We start from the raw sequence: 21159 nt of genomic DNA, 5'->3' as shown, positions 1-21159 counted from the left end.
CACCCTTAGGGGCCACCCCTCCCAGTTCTCCTGCCACCAGGGGTAAATCATTCCCCAGAATGTAGTCTATTGGCATCTGTGGACTAACTAAGACCTTCCTCGGGGGTCACCTCCCCACCACACTCCAGGAATAACCCTGGTGGGTGTACTGCTCTGGGGAGACTGGTCTCTCCACCATCATGGTGTGACTAGCCCCGGTGTCCCTCAGAACAGTGACTGGGACCGCATTCACTCCTACCTGGTGGAAGTGTCGACTCCCACCCTCAGGGATCACCAGCTCACCCTCTGAGTCTATCTCCCAACTGAGGTAAATTATAGCATGGCCTATGACCTGCCTCTGGGGACTACTTACCCCTAAGGCCATATTAGCCACCCCAGTATAGGTCCCACCAATGGGTTTCTTTGGACAGAGAGAGTCCCCCTGCTTGTGTCCTATCTGGGAGCACTCAAAGCAGTGGGGTTAGAAATGGGGTGCGTTGGGCCACCGCCCAACAGAACCACCACCCTGTTTCTCAAATGGGACATGGGAACCCTTTCCTCATCCCTTACTCTAGGGCTTGTCTTCTCTAACCTCCCCCACCCCACTAGGGGAAACCAGAACCACCCTTCTGGGGGTCATTCTGCGGGTACCTTCTTAGACACCCTGGGGCTAGCCCAGAGGTCCGCCTCCTGTGCAACCTTACTGGGCTCAGTCAGCTTATTGTCAACTAGGTGCTGGCACAACTCTAAAAAACAAATACTGAGCATGTGCTGTCTCAGGATTAAATTGTACAACCCAACATTATCATTGACTTTGCTGCCCTGCACCTAGCCATTCAGTGACTTACTAGAAAAATCAATGAAGTCTACCCAGAAGTGGTTGGGGAGCTGGCTACTGTCCCTGAATTTTTGGTGATACTTTTCAGGGATCAGTCCAAATTTGGCAATAAAAATAGCTTTTATAGGAGTGTACTTGTTTTGATCCCCAACCTCTAATGTTAGAAGTGTGTCCCTCCCAAGTGTAGGCATGTGTTTCCACAGACCCGCCCCCTGCAGTGCTCTTCAGGAACCCCATGTGCCCTCAGTGCAACTTCATAACCAGAAAACAACTTGTCAATGTCATACTCCACCACATAACTGGGCACCAAATCCTCGGGTATATGAACATTCTTGTCTCCCTCAGGTATGTATGTATGCTGCCACCATCACTGCTGGACTCAGACTGCCTAGCCTTCAGGACTAGCTCTTTGAGACTCAGTTCATGAGCCAGCAGTAAGTTCTTCTCTGCCAGGGCTCTCTCAGATTTCCTTTGCTCTGCCTCCATGTTCAGTCTTGCCAACTGCAGCCTGAATTTTCCCTCCTCTCTACTTTCCTCTGCGGTCAGGCACAGAGCGGGCAGGCTTAACTTAGAAGGCACTATGGGGGTCATTACAACCTCAGCGGTCTTGGAAAAAGACCGCCGAGGCTGCGGGAGACAGAATACCGCCATTGCCGGCGGTATTCCTGGCTCCCTATTTTGACATTTCCGCTGGGCCAGCGGAAATGACATATATATACATATATAATGACACATATATATAGAGGCTTGTTCTAGTAAGAGTTAATAATATATAGATATAAGTAGTATGTTCCTTCCCCCCTTTGTATTTCCCTTAGAATGGAATGTTCTGACAGTTAGAGAGAGGAGTTGACATTGGAATATTGTAGAAGCTGTGGAGAAGATGGTGCGTGAAGAGCTGATGAGGAAAAGTGGAGATGGAAAATAAAGACAGACACTGAAGGAAAAACGTGTGATCTCATTATACCACTGGCGACGAGCTCAGTGCAGAAGGGGGCACTTTCATCTCTACCCCTTATTGATGCTCCTCATCTAACGTGACTATTGTCACTCAAAGGTACTGTTGTTTGTTTTGCCTTACATTTGGTGAAGGAATGTATAATGTTCCTACACTAAACTTTTGGTATTCAAGCTTGTAATCCGCTAGTCTTCAACATTAGCCAAGCGAATAGAAAGGTTTATTTCCATTATTCTTCTATCAAGTTAACCGTACGTCTGTACTACAAAACATTTTCAGACAGTAACCAATTAAAGGGTTACATAAGCTTGATATTATTTTGTCCTTGAGATGAATCATTTATCATGACACCAAATTCTCATTTACTGATTGGCTGGCAGTTTGCACATAACTGATGACAAATCCAGGCAGAACTCCTATTGGCATAGCTAAGCCTGTGGTTATCAGCATATCCAAGGTAAGGCATCAGCATGCCCTTAATCGAGTGTGGGTACTTAAATCTCAATCACTTGGTAAAGTCATTAAACAGAATCCTTCTTGGTCGTATGGGCCTTTGGTTGGTGACTTGAAGTGTTGTGTGGGAGCTAGGATTGGAGATACATTTCAATACAGTGAAACTAATGTGTCTTCAGGAGAACAACTAAGTGGATGGTATTCAACTATAAAGGTTTATTTTCCAAATAATTGTCACATCAGAAGCAAAATCATTGCCAATGAATAAGGAACTATATTAGTACAGTCAGAATATTAATGTGTTCAATTACTCTACATGTAATTATTATGAAATACACAACAGCAACAATGAATGTGCAAAGGATGCAAAATATCTAGATTAGGTTTTTCAAAATGTGTAAAGAATGCAAAACATCCAAATAAAGTGTTACATAAAGAAGCTAGCCCTAACTATTTAAGCAATGTAATAGAGTCAAAGATTTTTGCAGTACTGATTTTGTCACTCACATAAGTAGCCTTTCAAAAGTATCTCAGGCCTGCCATTGCATCCTGTGGCCCATATTTATCATGTTTTCACCTGACACAATGCAGCAAGACACCTTGCTGCATTGCAAGAAAGGAAGAAGGCAGACATGTGCCATATCTACTAGGATCTGGCACATTCCTGCTCTCTTCTTGTGCAGGCTTACGTTTGGCTGCCTAGCACCAATGTAGACACCCTTGCTCCATGCCTGCATTGGAGGCAGGATTGTTTTTGTGCAGGACTGTCCTTTGAAACACTTCCCTCTTTCTATGTGTGTTGCTGAATGGAGAACAAGTAGAAAAAAAACAAATAAAGATATTTCTCCTTGTTACTCTTCCCCTGGAAAGACATAGGTGGTCACTAGGAACATGGCGGCGTAGCCCGCCATGCTGGCGGTGGTGGATAAACCCGCCAGCCAGCATGGAGGGCCACACCGCCACATAAAGAACCCAATGGCGGCCCTCACTCACCACTAGGCTGCCTCCGTCGGGCAGCCTGGCGGCGGTCGGAATCATTATCCGTCAGGGCAGCAGTGGTGCCCCTCGGATAATGATCCCTAATCCTCCAGCCTTTCCCTGGCGGGGAAACCCACCAGGGAAAGTCTGGCGGAGGGGGTGCCCCGGGGCATTTGGCATTTGAAGTGCAGGGGCCCCGGTGCAGGCAGTGCGTCAATGTCCCGGCCAGGCATTCCTGTGGGTCGGCGGGCGGAAACAATGTTTCCGCCTGCCGGCACACAGGATTGTTCTTTATGCGGCCGGGTGGGATCCGGGGACGCTGGTGGTCAGTAGTTTGACCGCCAGCATGAACACAGCGGTTTCGACCGCCGTGTTCATAATGAGGGCCATAGCATTTTGATGCATTCCAAGATCTACCACACATGGTAAACCTAGGGATGTGCCAAATCCATGGATGGATGCATGGGAACACCCACACTCTGTCCATAGAACACTTTCCCGGTGCAGAGTAACACAAGTTAGTAACTTGAGCTGACTTGCCCTACTCTAGATGTATCAAGCGATGCAGGACCATGCAAGCTGGGCTTGCGTGGGTAGGTAAATATCATTCTAGGTTTGCATCACCCTTGGTCCATTTGCCTGATGCAAGAGAGACGCAAAGCCTTTGATCAATCTGGCACACAGTGAGCATTTTAAAACTGGTATGTCGACTTGCCCAAATAAACCTTTTGCCAGGCCTAATCCTTCCTCTTTAATATGTATAGTCACCCCCAGGGTAGTTTCTGAACAGCTCAGAGGGCCGGATACAGTGTATTTAAAAAAGTTGGTCATGTACTGTTAAGTTTCCCATATCCTGGTAGTGAAAATTCTTGAATCTGTTTTTCACTACTGCAAGGCTTACCTTTCCCGTAGGATAACTATTAGGTGCCTTCTTATATTTAATAGATGATAGCTTCCAACTAGAAATAGGTATACTGGTTGTGTTTGGTGTCTAAAAATTGTAATTAAAAGTCCTATTTTTTGGTAAATTCTGAATTTCAGTCAAAATTCTTAAAATGCCACTTTTAGAAAGTTTCTTGGCCTAACCAGTTGGTGCCTGCTAACTGATCCTGGGTCACATGACTAGATGTTACTGGCAGTTGGTCTTTGTGTATTGTTTCCAGACAGTGACACAATGGGAAGCAAGGTGTTGTCAGGATGGGCCACTCTGAGTTAAGGAGGGGGAGATGGTGTCACCTACCTCACTTGTACATCACAAGGGCTTTGTCAAGAGTTTGACACTGGTCTTTTGTGACCCCAGACAAGCTGGGGCCAGGACAGGGTGGCTGACACCTCAGGGTGGTGGTAACCTTGAGAAGGTTCTCTTATTCCCAATGGGCACCGGGTATAAATATTGGATCTCAGACCCCAATTTTTCAGTAGACTTCTGGACCCTGCCAGGAAAAAGGACTGCTGTGCTGCTGAAAGGACTGTCACTCTGCTGGACTGCTGCCAGAAAGACTACTGCCCTAAAGTGCAGATTTTCTGCCATGCTTCCTTCTTGCCTGTGTGAGAAGAACTGGACCTGCAACTCTAAACCCAGACCCCAGAGTGTCTCCAAGGAATATTGGGCTGGCCTCCTGATCAGAAACATTAGTGACAGAACAGGCTTCCATCAACCTTGAACCCAGCACCTGGACTCTGTCATCTGCGAGTCCTGCCCTCGCAAGTGGTGCCACCCCAGTTGTGAAGGTGCTCTGGCAGCCTATTTGCTGCTGCAGAACCAGCGCATCACCTGTGCTGCTCGACTATCAAAGCGGAACCTAAGGAGTGCCTCTGCTACATGGACTTACCCGACGCAAGGAGCTCACATGCCCATCTCAGCCATCAGAACCTCTGCACGACGCATCTCCATGCAAGGACATTGCCTCACCCAATGTAGCCCATCGAACCACCATGGTGCAATGCATCTCCACACACGTACATTGCATTGCACTTTACAGCTCCGCTGAACCGCGGCTGTGCAACGCATCTCAACGCTGGACCTCCTATTGCTTCTACTGTGGGTTGCATTCCTGATATGGGACTCAGCCGCTCTTCCCAACAAGGATTTAAGGTGTTCTTGTTCAGCAGGCCTAACTCGGTGCCTGTAGCATGCCTGCTCTCCATTGCAGTGAGCCTGAACTTTTGACTCTGTCCTGGTCTGGCACAACCATGAACCATAGTTGCCGCTTGGTATTTTTTGCAGTTATTTTTCACTGAAGTCTTTAAAAATGAATATCTCAGATTCTACTGTTTGAATTTTTGTAGCTTCAGTTTTGATTTATTTAATAAAACTTACTCTATTTTTCCAAATTGTGTGGTGGGATTTTTCTTGTGTTGTGTTTTCACTTTATTACTATTTGAAGTGTCACATAAATATTTTACACATTGCTTCTAAGTTAAGCCTGACTGTTCTGTGCCAAGCTACCAGAGGGTTGAGCACAGGCTAATTTAGGGTTTACTTGTGGCTTCACCCTGACGAGGATTGTGGTTGCTGCTTTGGTTGGTTTTACCCCCATCAACCAGTAACTCAATTTCTTACAAAAAGTGATTAAATATTTGTCATCAGAGCTTCCTGTAAAAATAGGTTCAGCAGAAAAGCAACATAAATCCATGATTAGTGAGACCAGGCCAGTAAATGTATTGGGTCGAGATCTGTTGTGCAAGTTAAATTGGATGATTTATGGACGATGATTTTTTAATGAAGTCAAAAGAAGTGAGAAATGTTATATTTATGGCTATCACAGAGGAGAACATACCTCTAGATTTAAGACAGACAGTGAAGAAAAAGGTTTGGGATTTTACTTGAAAATATGTTTGACTCGTAAAAAGTGCAAAGTGCAAAGTCAGTGCAGACTACCGTAAAACCAGATGATTTGTATTGACGTATTCCCAACAGACTTTCTCAGGACCTGTGATTGAAAAGATGGTGCAGTTGGGCATTTTAAAGTAAGTTTTGGGGAGTGCATACAGTTCACCTATAATGGGCTTGCGAAAACCAAATGGAAATGGAAGACAGTGAAAGATCCTGGAAAAATTAATGAAATAATAGTGCCATGTTGCACAGTGACACCAAATCCAGCAGTGATTTTGTTTCAGATTTCAGCAGGTGCAGAGTGATTCACAGAAATTGTTTTTTGATCTGCATGTTTCTCCATTCCTGTGACTTGAGGATAGTCAGTATCTTTTTGCGTTCAGGTTTAAAGATAAGGTACTCGTTTGGAAAAGGATTCCACAAGGATATATAGAGAGCTCTTCTATTTTCTCCCAAGTACCTAAAAAGGATTTGGAATCTGTGTAATTACCATGTGAGTCAGTTCAGGTACAAAACATTGATGATTTGATGATTGCAGCAAAAACAAGAGTGATGTAATTTGGACACTAACATGGATTGAGACAGATGAGGGAACACCTTTTGAGAATGAAATTATGAGTTTTTGTGTGCAGTATTAAGCATTGAGCAGAAAATTTGATTTTAGAATACGACCCAGAAGCATTGGGAGTTGCTGAACGTTAAAATTGAGTGCTAAAGAATAAAATAGCAAAAGTTAACGTTTTTACTTTTCTGAAATGGCCACATGGTGCTGTTGAGCAAAATATATACTCCAATTAAGATGACAGGATTGAGTGAACATAAAATAATTATGGGAAAGGCTATGAGGCTTCCGGGAAACCCATCTACAGCTCTGATTACTTTTGCTGATGTTATCTTTCACTACTCTAAGTGCCTAGCTAGTACAGTACAGATGGGTGAAATTTCCAAAACTTGAGAAAAGCAAGAAATTCAAGCAAATCAAGAAGATAGAAGCTTGACTGAAGATTATCGGCCTGAAAGTGAGAGAAACAGAAACAGAGCAGTCCAAATATATTTTTAACAAAGTGGTACAAAAATCAGGTGAAGCACACAAAACAGGAACTGACAAGCAATCTGATGTCAGCACTGGAGAATCATCAGAAGGGGGTACAGCAACAGCTCCAAAAAGGAAGTACACAGCTCCTGAATAGGCATATTTGACAAAGATTGAACTGGATGAAAGAGACATTAACTTGAAGCATCTTTGATTTTTGCTTAAAGATTCCCAAGAGCCATGGTGAAAGAGTAAAAAGATTGAGAAATTATTACATTTGAATGAGTTCATAATGAACAAGTGACCTGCTGTCCTTAATTTTTTTAAGACTATGGGCCTCATTTCGAGTTTGGTGGACAGGAAAGCCCATCCACCAAACTGCCAAACGGCATTCAAAGCAAATACTAATATAGATTTGTTGAAGATTTATAGCGACATAATTAATTTGTTTGATTACTACATTTGTACTTACTTCTGTTTCAGAGATTGTGACTTACTTGCAGATATGACAGACTGCATGGCATGCTTAGAAACACCAGAATGCAGTCTCCCCATGTTGTGGTGCTGGTCACAGTTCCTATACTTTACAATTGTAAATCATTTACAAGCAATCCATGGCCTCTTCATAGCCTGGTCATGTGAGTGGTAGTTATCAATGTTAAAAGGAATCGCTTTGGGTAGACCGCTACATGTCTCAGAGTTTAGAGCTCTACTGTTTAGCAACACAACAGTTACCCAGAGCATCTGTCAAGATATTTGTGGCTTGGAACTCCCAAGGAAAACAACAAAAAAGCTGTTTTAGGAGACAATACATTTGGGAACATTCTGGAGGATAAAGACAAACTGAACAGCAAGACTGTGAATTAGAAGTGATTGTTGCCCACAAAAGAAAGAACCTAACCTTATCCTACAGGAATCAGCACATGTGGACATGCATCTACAATTGACAGTGGACATGCATCTACAATTGCCATACAATCCCCACCACAGATTAGAGAAATGTTTGTTTGAAGGGATGCAATCTTGAATCATGATGCCAGGACAGATGGGTTAAACCACTTAGGTCCACAATAGGTAACAATGGAGGGACCTGTACTATTGTTCCTTTGTCCATGAACAATGCAACCCCTTTCACCAAGACATCTTTCATGGTGCCTGACTGGTGGCACAGAAATGCAGCTCTGGGGGTGTTGAATGAAATTCAATTCTCAAACCTTTTTCAAAACCCATCAAAGCCACTGGTCCTGAACCTTATTCTGCAAGTGATCTTAAAATTTGATAGGCCTTCCCATACCAGTTCCTTGGGCATCCTAGCATAGCCATTGTTCAGGGATTAAGATGTGACGGCTGAGGTTGGAGGCTGGAACTGTTAAGCACTATGGAGTTGATGGATAGATCACTATAAGATAGCACCAGTTTGTGTGAAGCAGCTGTAACATCTGAAGCTATTGCTTTAGAGTGTAAACATGTCTAGTTAACACAATGGAATATAATCTGTAAAACACTTATTTCATCGATTCCAAAAGTATTTGGGCATCATTAAAAAGGAGCTCTTCAAAAGTTCAGCAGAAGAATGGAAAATTCTGCAACCTTCTAAAGGGATGCCTTCAATAACATGTTCTTTTCAACCACAAGCGCAATTATAATTCTCCATACATGGAGAGTTTTTCATGGGCTGAATGTATGCTGCCTATGTTGAAACGGTGTGTAGTCTTCCTCAGTTTGCAACCCATTATATAGCACCTGGAAGTCTTTCAGACATGACTGAGAAGCATAATCCATAGAAGTTGCAGTTCTACAGGCACTATTAGATGCTGCAAATGGCCATTTATTGAGCTTTCAACATTTCTGTCTGTTCCATTTTATGATAGCGTTGTCAGAAATGAGACTAGAAGGCATACTGCAAAGAAAAGAGAGATGTTTTAAACCATGGGCAAAGTGGCCTCTGGCCCAGGGCCCCCAGTCTTTGAGGATGCCCCCTTATAGATATGGCTTTGTTCTGCAGAGAGTCTGTCCCTGAAGAACTAGAATGATTCTTAAACAGGGTTTGTTAAAAATATAGTTTTCTTTGAATTTGTGTTTGTTTTTCATGCGTGAGAGGCTATTACAGACATTTTCCAGAAAAAATGTTGTTTATTTTTCATGCAACATCCACAAAAAAGGTTCTTTTGGTTCAAAACAGCAGATCTGGCAGATGAGAAATTTAAGGGCATCAAGGAGATTATTTGCAATAATATGTTATCTGCTGCTGTGTTTCAAAATTAAAAGAACATGTCATTATCCCTGAATATTATATGTAAACGCATTCAGAATTTAGACATGCCTATGTGCTGTCAGTGACCTGGCCAAAGAGGGCATGAAAGACCTGAAAGTGGATCATAAATTCAAGGCTGTTCTGAACAGAGGCCCCAAAATACATTTGGTACAGGGCCCCCAAAATCCTTAAGCTGTCCCTGCTAGAATAGAGTTTACCTTTACTGTTTAAGAAATTTACAGTCATTAACATCCATGTAAGGTACCTGAGGAAGGTGGACCATAAGAGATTGTTGTGTAGCCATTTTAGTTATAGCTCTATGCACGTTATTTTAGCATACTAGGCCTGCCGCAGTGCACTTTAACCTAGATATATTTTATTCAGCTTTGTTTTATTATTCTTACAATAGCCACTTTTGCGGTCTTGTTTTTATTTCTCTCTATCCAGCTGTTTTTGCCTAGGCCAGCACTACGTTCTCAAGACATTGTTGCTCACTCTGTGCTTCTTTCAAGGCTGCAGTAAGATAGGTTGCTGGTGAACGTGGTACAAGTTTTGTCTCTGACATTCATAGAAAAACACACATCCTTACATAGGGTCATTTTCTCAGAACATTAGCTGTTTTATTATAAAAACACTTCCCTGTCCTTTACACGTTAGAGGGAGACTCCAGCCAGAGAACCACGACTGTATGCTGATTGCTGAATGCTTCGCTACAGCTGCTTATGCAGACTTCAGACCTTTGCTCAGGTATGGGGGATGATTTCTTCCCAGGGGAACCTGAAGGGCAGAATTAGAGCTTAAAATGCTGTGCTCTATTATAGCCTAGCTAGGAATGAGTCTATTGACTCTATTGACAATATGGTAGCATTATTTTTATGCTTTACTCTCCTTGTCACAATTTTAATCTAGTCATGCTGTATCGTCCTGGTTATTGCAGCACATGCTTTGCTATCTAAGATGCAGTTGCTTCATTAAAATCTTATTGAAACATATACTGCCTCTGTTTGTCATTGTGTATGTGAGACTAATGTAACTGAGAGAAACGGATGAGACCTTAGTGACCACTGTTTCCCTGCAAAATCAATCATGTCATGAGCTCTGCTGCCCAATCATCCCTGCCCTTGGGTAGAGATGAGGCACTGCTAGTTAGCCGGAGCAAAACCCAGATTGGGGTGACAGGTGTCACCTGTAGTGGGTCAGACTCAGTCTCCCACACCGCAGGCGATTCTGCCGCTCAAAATCCAGTAGTTTCATTAGAATAATGAGAGCCTACGTGATATGGTGTCGCCAACGTTTGGCCAGGCTCTAATTTTCGGGTCCTCCTGAGTATCTCTGTCTCACTATATACAAAGACACCTCAGTACTATATATACGGAGATGTCCCTTGTATTGAGGATTTCCTCCTCAGCTAAGTAGGAGAGCCTATCTGATGCTGGAGGTTGTTCAAGCTTGAACTCTGAAAAGAAAATCCCCATTTGGTGTGCTTATCTCTGAACAAATTTAACATCTAATATGGCGAATCCACAACAGGTAGCAATTGCAGTCAATATGAGACACCCCTTGACTGCACATTTATTGGCAAATGGCCTAACGGCCCAGGGGAGTCCAGTCACATTTGTGGGCGATGCACATGCAGCTTATAGAACAGAACTCTTCTATTCTTGGATTACATTTCCAGCCGTTGATGGGAACACAAATACATTTCATCACTACACGCCTGCAAATGCACCTGGACAATACAGAGCATACGCATATTTAGAAATACATTTATCTTATCAAGAACATAATAAGTGGCTCGAAGCGCCCTACCCCACACAATTTTACCAGTTAGGTTAGGTCCTTTAAGTAACGATGGTCCTACCTGGCCTTTATTGGCCACTTACACACCACCCCCTGCAGTAGCAAACCTAGCAGTACCTGAAGTCCATCGCTCATATACTGAACTTACGGTGATGTACAGAAGATTAGAACAGTTTGTAATGCAAACATTAAATACAAACCCAGCACGTGCTGCTCCAGTGCAACCAAATGCAGTGACGCCAGGCATTAACAATGCAACTGTACATTCGATCATGGGTAAGGTACCTGCCAAACGAGAAGAAATTCCGTTTTGGTTAGCCCAAAAAATAAATGCACTGGAAGCAGTATTTCCCCATACGGGACCTCAGGATAAACAAAGAATACTAACAATGTGCTTGCCATTTGGGATGGTTCCCACAATAGATAACTGTAATACATGGGGCACGGTATTTGCTGAGCTCTATACTACCACACACAGTACACCGACATTTGCCAACTTACCGAAAGTGTTGAAACAGATTCAAGATGAATATGGGGCTGCCCCGGCCCTGGACTTGGGGATGAAATTAATGGGCAACTTTGCCACAGTATCCTCAATTATTTTAAGTAATCTCAAAGGGAAAGCCGTCGCATTAGCGGTGCGCATGCGGCTCCAGGATGTTCCTCAACAAGATCAAGAACGTGAGCTGCCAAAGTTTATCGCGGGGACCTACTCTAGTATTGGTTGAGATAGGCTGGGGGCCAGACCAATAAAACCTCAATTTCAGGGTAAATCTAATAAAGAATTTACCAAGCAAGCTCCTGAGGGTAATAAGAAATGCTGGGATAAAAAACAACAAACTCCTAAAAAAGAAAGGGGAGAATCTCCATGCACAGAGACCCCGCAAAATAGATATAATCTCAGAAACAGAGATAATATAAAAATGCCTGACAGATATCAATACACTGATACATGCCAATCTCGTTCCTTTCAGGACTTATTGGAAAAACGGAGTGAGAGAGGTGGGCGGTCAGAGTGAAGAACAGAGTACGTGAAGCCGAGACAGGAATCACAATGTTCAACAAAGGATTCTGTTATAAAGGAAGAGAAACTTCCCCAAGAAAAACGGCAATTTAAAAAGAAAAAAGTGGCAGCAGTTGCAATTCGACATGCCACTCAAGAAGAGGGTCCTCTTGAAGAACAGGAAGAGGGCACTAGCGCTGCTAGACAGCGCGGCAGAGGTCACAATAGTTGTCCGGAATCTTCTAGAGCATCTGAAGGTGAAATCAACTGATGACTTTCCACAAGCAGAAACTGCGGACATGCGTTTCTCCACACCTGATAGGGTGTACAAAGTAATGCTACAGTTAGAAGGAGACACTGTATTGACAATACACAAAGGGGGTCATTCTAACCCTGGCGGTCGGCGACCGCCAGGGCTAAAATGACGAAAGCACCGCCAACAGGCTGGCGGTGCTTCCTTGGCCATTCTGACCGCGGCGGTAAAGCCGCGGTCAGAAAAGGGCAACCGGAGGTTTCCCGCCGGTTTACCCCTGGCCCAGGGAATCCTCCATGGCGGCGCTGCTTGCAGCGGCGCCATGGGGATTCCGACCCCCTTACCGCCATCCTGTTCCTGGCGGTTTTCACCGCTAGGAACAGGATGGCGGTAACGGGTGTCGTGGGGCCCCTGGGGGCCCCTGCAGTGCCCATGCCACTGGCATGGGCACTGCAGGGGCCCCCTAACAGGGCCCCACTAAGATTTTCAGTGTCTGCAAAGCAGACACTGAAAATCGCGATGGGTGCCACTGCACCCGTCGCACCCCTTCGACTCCGCCGACTCCATTCGGAGCCGGCATCCGCCGGCCCAGCAGGAAAGCCAGAATGGCCGCCGCGGTCTTTTGACCGCGGTGCGGTCATTCGGCGGTTCCCGCTTGGCGGGCGGTGACCGCCGCCCGCCAATGTAGGAATGACCCCCAAAATCTTTTTGGATTGCATAGAAAATTTATATGATATTTTGTTGGCCGAACAAGACTGGCCACCTAAATGTGTCTGTATTTGCCCAATATGGGGAAGATGCTATTAAACCTTCTTTCTCACCTCTTGTTCCCGAAGACCTCGCAGAATCCTACGCTATTGATCAGGCATTGGCACAGACACCCGCGTTATATTGCAACCACGTAGGTTGGGACAAAGAATCCCCCTACCATGTAATTCCTATTAAAAATCAACCCCAACCTCAACCTCAATATCCAATAAAACATGAGGCTAAAGCACCTGTGAGAGAAATCCTCACACAACTGGAGTACCAGGGCATAATTAAACCCTGCATCTCCCCAATAAATAATCCCTTATTCCCAGTAGCCAAACCAGACCATTCATACAGAATAGTCTTAGACTACAGCCATTTAAACAGTCATACACGCACATATGCTATACAAAACTCACATAGCATAGCACTGCTGAACAACATAGTGTGCACACACCTACAAAACAACACTGGACATTTCCAAAGGTTTTTTTCTGCCAAAATATAGTGCCTGAGAGTAGAGACTTCACAATTTCAGCGCACTAGGCTCCCAGAAAAAAATCTGTTGTTTACCCCAGGGATACAAGAATAGTCCAGGACTGTTTGCAGCTCGTGTAACTTCAATCTTACACGACAATGATCCTGAAGCATTGTCCTATGTACATGATATTTATCTCACGGATGATGAATTGCTGCAACATTTAAGACGAGTAGACCGCATTGTTGCGGGATTTGCTGAACCTGGCTACAAATTCAATTAAAAAAAAACTAAAATAGCCTTCCTCAGTGTCCTGTTTCTGGGATATGAGCTATCAGGTGAAGGAAAGAGCCTAGCACCACAATTCTTGGAAAAATGCGCACAACTACAACCTCCAAATACAATTTAAAAACTCCAATCCTTATTGGGTTTCCTAAATTTTGGCAGAACTTACATTTCTGATTACGCAACACGCATAAAACCTTTACATGACTTGATACGTCCTGACTTTTCAAGTACATTTTGGACAGTCAAACATGCACGCATTCTCAGAGACCTACAGACAGACATGCAGGCAGCACAACATTTACACACAAGGGACAACAAAACACATTTGGTCATCAGAGTAATTGCTGGTGCCATTGGTTTCACCTTTGTAACCTTTAATGAGAGTGAGACCACCCCGATTGCATACAAATCACACTTGTACGCAGCAGCAAAACAACGCTTTGCTCACACTGAGAAAATTATCACTGATGTACAGATGGCTGTCATTAAAGAAAGACCTCTAGCCCAGGGCAAACGCATTATTGTCGTCTCTCCAATTCCAGCCCTTGAGGCTTTTGCCAAAGCCAATGTTCCGAACACTAATGCATTACATCCACGTTGGATACAATGGGCCACGCCTTTGACAGCTACTGATGTAGACAACATTTTTGACCAAAAATTACAAACTCAAGAATTTTTACAATATGAACTAGAATACCCAGTTCCAGCAAACACAATGCCTATTGATCAGTATCAGAGAGCCATGTACACCAATGGCTCAGCACAACCTGCAATTGGCACAAAGCATCAATACTCTGTTGCTTGCGCAGTTGTAAGTGGCTTCATGGAGGATTATAAATTTTGTCCCCAACATACATACATGCAAACCCTAGGGGATTGCACAGCACAGTTAGCAGAGCTAATGGCACTGGAACATACAGATACTGCACAGCTGACGCTGATTGTTTGTGATTCGCACTACTGTGTCCAGTCCTTCAATGAATACCTGCATTACTGGCGTCAGAATGGGTTCAGAGATTCTAACGGCACCACCTTTAAACACAGACTTCTGTGGAAGAAAGTAGCAGATCTGAAGGAAACACTACCAAATGTCCATTTTGTACATACACTTGGACACCAGTGTGTTGGAATACACGTTGCTGGGAATGCAATGGCTGATGAAGCCGCAAAGTCAGCAGTAGCTACGGCCGCTGTTACTGCAGTAACACGCTTAAGTGCAAAACCGGTCGAAGACAAATGGGCTGCCGTCAAAGCTACGCCTCATGGTCCAACCTATACAAAAGCATTTCCTGCTAAATATTCCTACCAAATGGGAGACTGCCTAAACGCTGAGGTTAAGATACCAGGCGTAGGGGTTCAAGATATTCCCAACAAAGATATAAGACCAGAGTTGATTAAAGCAGCACATGAGGGGGTAGCATCTGCCCATGCTGGTGTGGCGGCTACAATATCATTATTGCAAGCCCGTTATTGGTGGCCAGGCCTATACAAAGAGGCCACGCAGTATGTCCTTTGTTGTGACATCTGCCAACAAATTAAGGATTCCACTGCTAAGCGCCCACCGCAGACACTCCTCTTAATTTACAACAAACCTTTACAATGTGTGTACTTGGACCATTGTGATCCCCTAACACCGGACAGTGCATACAAATACATCTTAGTCGCTGTTGACTCCTGCTCCAGATTTTTATGGGTGTGGCCACAATGCTCGGCTGACGCTCGGGCTGTTATTAAAGATTTGCAAGTCTTTATCGGTACATATGCAGTTGCAGCTTTCCACTAGGACCAGGGCCCTGCTTCAGGGATCTCATGGCTTTGTTAGGGGTCCAACTCCGGTACTCGTCTCCATTTCATACAGAGTGAAATAGTGTCATGGAGTGACTAAACAGTGATTTAAAGCAGTCCTTAACAGCCAGAGTCCTAGGTACAGGTCGTAGTTGGCTTAATCACCTGCATGAAGTCCAGAGAGCACTTAACAATCTGCCTAGAAGGTCCCTGGGGGGTCATACTTCATATGAGCGCCTGTTTGGAACTCAAATCTATGTTCCAGATCTTGATGGTCCTGGCGTGGAGGTGGCAAAAACACCCTTTGACATACATGAACGTGTCACTGTCTCACAGGAATTGCAACAGTTCTGTGACGACTACACTTCTGCCAGTGCTGCCTCCACAGGAATTAAGGATGCACCTATAATGCCTACAGGCTGGATTCCTAAAGTTGGGGATCTAGTACGTGAAAAGGTTGCTGTGAAAAAGGAGTTTGGCCCTTCCTATCATGTATCAGTCCCAGTCTTGGGAATACACAGTAGCAGAACTGTCATTCTCCCTCCATTGGCAGGTGCCAAAGAAAACTGCTTTGTGCCTATTGACAATGTCAAGCTACACCATGTGGCCGATCTTGCACAGCCGACCAAAAGGAACAGCCAGTAGTTCCCAAATCCCTCTCACTATTGGTCAAGAAGTTCCTCTACAAGTTGTAAGCAGCAACACTGATACCTTTCTGAGCTTGGGTAGGGTGGAAAATGATCTTGCATTAGTTCCACTAACATCTGTTTCAACAAATAATACAGAAACAATTGATCGATTTGACACAACTTAAACACAGACGGATGGCGTCATTTATTCTGAATCACCGCTGGAAACACCCACTCCACCTACAAACATGGCTCCTTCTTTTGCAGGAACTGCTTCTGGATATTTTGCTGACATGAACGACAACGTTTCGGACTCATTCGCCTCTTCGACACCTGAATTGTCACAAACATGTAAGCTGATAAATTGGCTTAAAACAACTTACTTTATTTTTCCATGGAACTATCTGTGGCTTTCCAATACTGTACTGGCTTTCCTGCTTTGGATTGAGTTTGTTGTTACCTTCTTTTTGTTAATACATGGTAATTTTCGTCCTGAAAGATCAACCGTTGAACTGGTGGATGAGGTCCTAAAACCACATTCTTCTTCTCACAAGGTCTGCAGAGACTTGTCTTTTGTGAACATTTCTGCCATATCAATTCCTGATGGGATTGTTTGGGATAAAGTAACATTTGATATATACGGCCCCACAGAGGTCATTCATATACTGTATGTGTTTAAACTCTCAATGAACTATATAGTAATAGCCAGACTTGTTTCTGATGATTGGGATGTGAAAACAGTTGATTCTATACTGACTGAATTGCAGTATTACACTGTATTTGAAAACAAAGTTGTTTATCAATCTAAAGAGAATTATGGTGATATGTTTTGCTATAATTATTATGGGTACCCTTTCATCCACAGAGCAAGTACCCCAGAGACTGTTTTTAATTACACACAATGGGAACATTGTCCAACTCCACCGCAAGGGAGTTCTAAAACATACTCTGAAAAGTTTACATATTTTTCTGGGCACAATGTTAAAAATGCTCAGTCATATTATTTTAAATTGCCACTGAGAAAATGTACGCATACTATTGACAAATACGAAATGTATTTATTCGGATTCCTTTGTTTCCCGGATGTCTATAGAAGGCTATGAATATTGGCTGGAGTAGATTGACTTAAAAAGTGTGTGGGGAACTGGACATTGGCAAATACGGGGGAAGGAAGCTTTGTTTAGAGCATGCCTGATACCTGTTCAAATGACTTGTTTTAATGAAACTGTACAGCAAACAAGTTGTTTAGGCTTAGCAAAGATTAGCGAATTGAACACGCCCAGTATCCCTGCACCTGCAAAATTTCACAAATGGCACAAATATATAAATGCAATTGAAGATCAGCTCGATGAATGGGTCCAGAATGGCACGTTTAATGCTTCACTGTCACGTCCTGGCGGGTGGTTATTGTGGCCAATAATTACCAATGGGTGTCATAAGTGTTTTATAAACTCCACAGGGGGTTTTAGAACTAGTAGGCTGGGCCATCGCTATACATCATCCGAACATGCGGATATAGTAACAACATACAGTGTAGGAAAATTATGCCAGCAATGGTTAACGAGTTCCTCACTACTTGTGGTTAGAGAACACCTCAGCCTCCTGTTTAAAACACATTCCAGTAGGCAGATATAAAAGGCTGGCAGATAGTAACATCCATGAGGTGTGGGAGATACCCTTCTCATACAAATGTCTCAGTGGCATGAAAGAAGTCTTTCTTAGCGGCAGTGAATGTGAAACTTCTGTCAGCCACTCGATGGTTTGTGAGCAGCTGTCCTTGCATGGGGCATGTAACGCGTCTGCAGCAAACTTGGCTTGTTATCTGAAGGGAGTTCAAGTCCCATTGATTGGACTTACATTCCAGGTGCTTTCAAATGGCAGCTATGTTCTCCTCAATGGTGAAGACTATTGTGGGATGCGAGACGAAATAGTTTATGTTGTTTCGGTCTCTAAGATTGTTACATGCTGCAGGAACGTACCTTTTCATCCCACTAGATTAAAAGAGGTAGCTGACATTTGGTCCCATATTGCTACTTCTAATGTGAATTTTGACAAGTTGAGCAGACTCAAGGCTTTATTGTTTCAAAAACATGTGGCTCTCACATCTGCACGCAAGACCTACGCAGTTCAGGTGGCAAGGTCATCAACAGAGATACAGTTCCTTTTAAGTACCAACTTTCCAAGACACTTTGGTGAACTCATGGGATGAATATTTAATGCATCCAGTACTACTGGAATGGCAAATTTCGGTAAGGCTGTTGGTTCTGGTTTTGTTCACACCTTCTCCTCCATATTTGGTTTGATACCATCAGCCACCCACTCAACATTCTCCAGTATGTTCGGGGGATTTCCAATAACTTTGGCTTTAATAATCTTGCTGTTGCTACTTTTCATGCGCAATGGCTATCCCGCCACAACAAGGAGGAATGAAAGCGCTCCCACCAGCGCAGCTGTGCCATGAACGCATGATGCAGTACTTTAGAGCAACACTCCTGCAGAATTGGAGTGTGACTGGTCTCTGTCATTTAGATTGGTTTTGCATTGTGTGCAACCCGTGTTTCGGTGCCTTTGTTTCTCTTTCGTACATGCACCAGAAGTTTGTCTTTCTACGCAGAGCTTGCTTTCATAGGATGCTGATCTGTTGATGTTCTCGCTGAGGGTTCATTACCGGACATGCACATTGAGGGTTCGTTTGCTACAGGAAGCTGCTTATGAGTTGCCTTTCCTGGAGGATGCGGGTCTTAACTCATTGGGCACAACACAGAACGCTGCTGCCTTGGCTGAGGCTCATACTATGGGACACGACTGCTCCCAGGTCCTTCTCGGCGATTCCTTTCCAACTTTAGCACCTGTCGAAGTGGGAGATTTCCTGTCCTCCATTATCCCGGATTCAATTGGAAATTTTAAAAGTGACTGACTCTTGAAATTCGGCCCTTTTTGCGCCACATGTTAACATTTTAAATTGTCTTTTTATATGCGTATGTGTCCTTTTAACTGGTCATTATTGACATTTTTTACATATATATCTTAGGTTGAGTCTTAGTAGCTTTATGTATATGTACCTTCGACCGACAAGGGGAGGGTGTTGTGTATCCATTTTAGTTATAGCTCCATGCACGTTATTTTAGCATACTAGGCCTGCCGCTGTGCACTTTAACCTAGGTATATTTTATTCAGCTTTGTTTTTCTTACAATAGCCACTTTTGTGGTCTTGTTTTATTTCTCTCTATCTAGCTGTTTTTGCCTAGGCCAGCACTAAGTTCTCAAACAAGACATTCTAGCTCACTCTGTGCTACTTTCAAGGCTGCAGTAAGATAGGTTGCCGGTGAATGTGGTACAAGTTTTGTCTCTGACATTCATAGAAAAACACACATCCTTACGTAGGGACATTTTCTCAGAACATCAGCTGTTTTATTGTAAAAACACTTCCCTGTCCCTTACACGTTAGAGGGAGACTCCAGCCAGAGAACCACGACTGTATGCTGATTGCTGAATGTTTCGCTACAGCTGCTTATGCAGACTTCAGGCCTTTGCTCAGGTATGGGGGATGATTTCTACCCAGGGGAACCTGAAGGGCAGAATTTGAGCTTAAAATGCTGTGCTCTATTATATCCTAGGTAGGAATTAGTCTATTGACTCTAGTGACAATGTGGTAGCGTTATTTCGATGCTTTACTCTCCTTGTCACAATTTTTATCTTGTCATGCTGTATCGTCTTGGTTATTGCAGCACATGCTTTGCTATCTAAGATGCAGTTGCTTCATTAAAAATCTTATTGAAATATATACTGCCTCTGTTTGTCATTGTGTATGTGAGACTAATGTAACTGAGAGAAACGGATGAGACCTGAGTGACCACTGTTTCCCTTCTAAATCAATCATGTCATGCGCTCGGCTGCCCAATCATCCCTGCCCTTTGGTAGAGATAAGGCACTGCTAGTTAGCCGGAGCAAAACCAGGATTGGGATGACAGGTGTCCCCTGTAATAGGTCAGACTCAATCTCCCACACCAGGCGATTCAGCAACTCAAAATGTAGTAGTCTCATTAGAATGATGAGAGCCTACGCAACAAGATGATTAATTCATCTTGAATATTTGGGTAGTTATTTCAAACCCTTTTTATCTCCAATATGCTGCATTACTTCAGCAACCAATTGTCCTTTACTAGGTTCAGGCTTACTTCATTTTCCCTACTCTGTAATTGTAAGTCCAGTGCTTCTAATGGAAATATAGGAGTGCAGGTACTTACCACCCCAGAGCATCTGTTTAATACTGAGAAATGCCTGAATTCTCACATCAAATGTATTGCACGAGTGCTGAGAAGTGCAGGTACTTGCCCTTTCAAGTTAAATAAGTGCAAGTACTCAGTACTTGACAGCACCTTCCCACTGTGTAAGGCTGCAGCTACAGCCCTGTCCACAACCTCCTGCAATTCTTCATAAGATCTTTCTGTTATACTTAAGACAAAGAAAATGCATGAGCTTCCGTTTTTCTTCACATGCGGAGCTGCCAAATACTGTTATCAATCAGTGGAGAACCGAGCAACGGCTTGAGGTCGCGCTCAAAACTCCCTTTGATGGAGCATGGACTAAATATTGGATAATTGTGTTTATCGGTGTCATTATGTTGATCACCCTCATAGTAAGGTACTTTTTCTTCTTCTTCCCCATTTGCCGATGGCTTCCCATCGTCAATGCTACCCCCGTCATTAGTTTGCTTCATTTTCACTTGTCCACCCCTACTTGCATATATTTCCAGCTCCATTCGTAATGTACTGCTGCACTCCAGTTTTTTTTCCTTTGCATTCCGGAAGTTGTAGTCCTATTTTATAATGGAAAAAACAAGA

Source organism: Pleurodeles waltl, chromosome 2_1, assembly GCF_031143425.1.
Source record: "Pleurodeles waltl isolate 20211129_DDA chromosome 2_1, aPleWal1.hap1.20221129, whole genome shotgun sequence".
Lineage (NCBI taxonomy): Eukaryota > Metazoa > Chordata > Amphibia > Caudata > Salamandridae > Pleurodeles > Pleurodeles waltl.
Note: the sequence above shows the minus strand (reverse complement) of the source record.